We start from the raw sequence: 1,832 nt of genomic DNA on the forward strand, positions 1-1,832 counted from the left end.
AGGAGATTATGGGGCCAAAGAGGAAAGTGATTGATGATGTAGAGTGTGCCTAAGGAGAGTCACATGGAGAGAAAACATTCTCTCAGGCTTTCACAGAAAGCACATTGGCCAAGTAATGGCTGTGACTCATCCACATTGCTGACACTGACGAAGGTTCTACAATCAGAAGTGCAGGATCTCAGCATAAATCCTGAGGGGATTTCACTGACCTTTCCGACCCAAAAGCTACAACTTTTGTTGCAAAAGTCCACTTTACCTTGTTCTTAACCATTCAGCAGTAAAGTATGAAAATGAAGTATAAGAAGTGAAGCCATATTGTTATGTTGAGCTGTAGGGGACTCAGGTCAACAATTTCTGACATTACCAGTGAAGCAGAAGACCCACTACTATTATGGACTACTGGGCTCTTTTAGAATATTTTGCTGAGTTAACACACCTATAATATTCGAATAACAGAACTTAACAAAAAAAGGGGGGGGATATAGATGAATGTCCATTTTGTATTTGTGTATAAAAAATGCTTAGGATAGATATATAGCTACATTCTCTTAATGAATAGAGAGATTTGTTCTAATAGTGTTTGTAAATAGGATATCATGTCCGCATCTTGCACAGCAATTAACCACAAGAAAGAATGTATGCAATGTTTTAATTATTGAAATTGTCGTACCAATTTGGTTTGAAACTGTCTCATTGCTATTTGTTTCTCAATACAATTATGGAAAAAAACCGGAAGTACATGGAAATTAAACCACACCCTACTCAGCAATCAATGGGTCACAGACAAAATTAAACAAGAAATTCAACAATATCTACAATTCAATGAAAATTCAACTACAACATCGGAATTTATGGGATGCGATGAAAGCTCTTCTCAGAGGGAAATTCATAGCTGTGAACTCACACATTAGGAAAACAGAACGAGAACAAATAAAAACCCTAACTCTGCCCCTCCAACATCTAGAAAGGAAGAGCAAACCAAACCCAGAGCCCAAAGACAAGAAGAAATCATAAAAATTTCTTCAATTGAAGAAATTAATTCAATTGAGACAAAGAAAAGAGTTCAAAGAATTAATGAATCAAAAAGCTGGTTCTTTGAAAGATTAAATAAAATCAATAAGCCCCCAGCTAACCTTATCAAAAAGAGGAAAGAAAAAATTCAAATACAAGCAATATGGAATGAAGAGGGTGTAATCACCACAGATCCATTGGAAATTCAGAAGATTCTTAATACCTACTTTCAGAACAGTTACTCTCATATAATAGAAGACACACAAAATGGACAGATTCCTAGAAAGGTACAAATTACCAAAACTGAATCGACAAGATATAACCACTGTCAATAGCACAATAACAGCCAATGAAATTCAAGATGTAATAAAAAACCTACTGACAAAGAAAAGTTCAGGTCCTGATGGATTCACACCTGAATTTTACAAGAAATTTACAGAAGATGTAGTCCCTATACTTCTCAAAGTCTTCAATGAAATTGAAAAGGAAGTAATCGTCCCAAAATCATTCCTGGAGGCAAGTATTATACTGATACCAAAATCAGGGAAAGATGAAACTAAGAAAAGAGAACTACAGGCCAATCTCCCTCATGAACATAGATGCAAAAATCCTCAATAAAATCCAACCAAATAGGATACAGCAAATCATCAAGAAGATCATACCCCATGACCAGGTGGGATTCATCCCAGGGATGCAAGGATGGTTCAATATTCAAAAATCTATAAATGTGGGGCTGGAGAGATGGCTCAGTGGTCTAAAGCACCTACTTAGAACAAGCTTAGCAAAGCATCAGGGACCGCAGTTCAATCCCCCAGCACCAC

The sequence above is a fragment of the Octodon degus genome, unplaced genomic scaffold (assembly GCF_000260255.1).
Source record: "Octodon degus isolate 3935 unplaced genomic scaffold, OctDeg1.0 scaffold00014, whole genome shotgun sequence".
Taxonomy (NCBI): Eukaryota; Metazoa; Chordata; class Mammalia; order Rodentia; family Octodontidae; genus Octodon; species Octodon degus.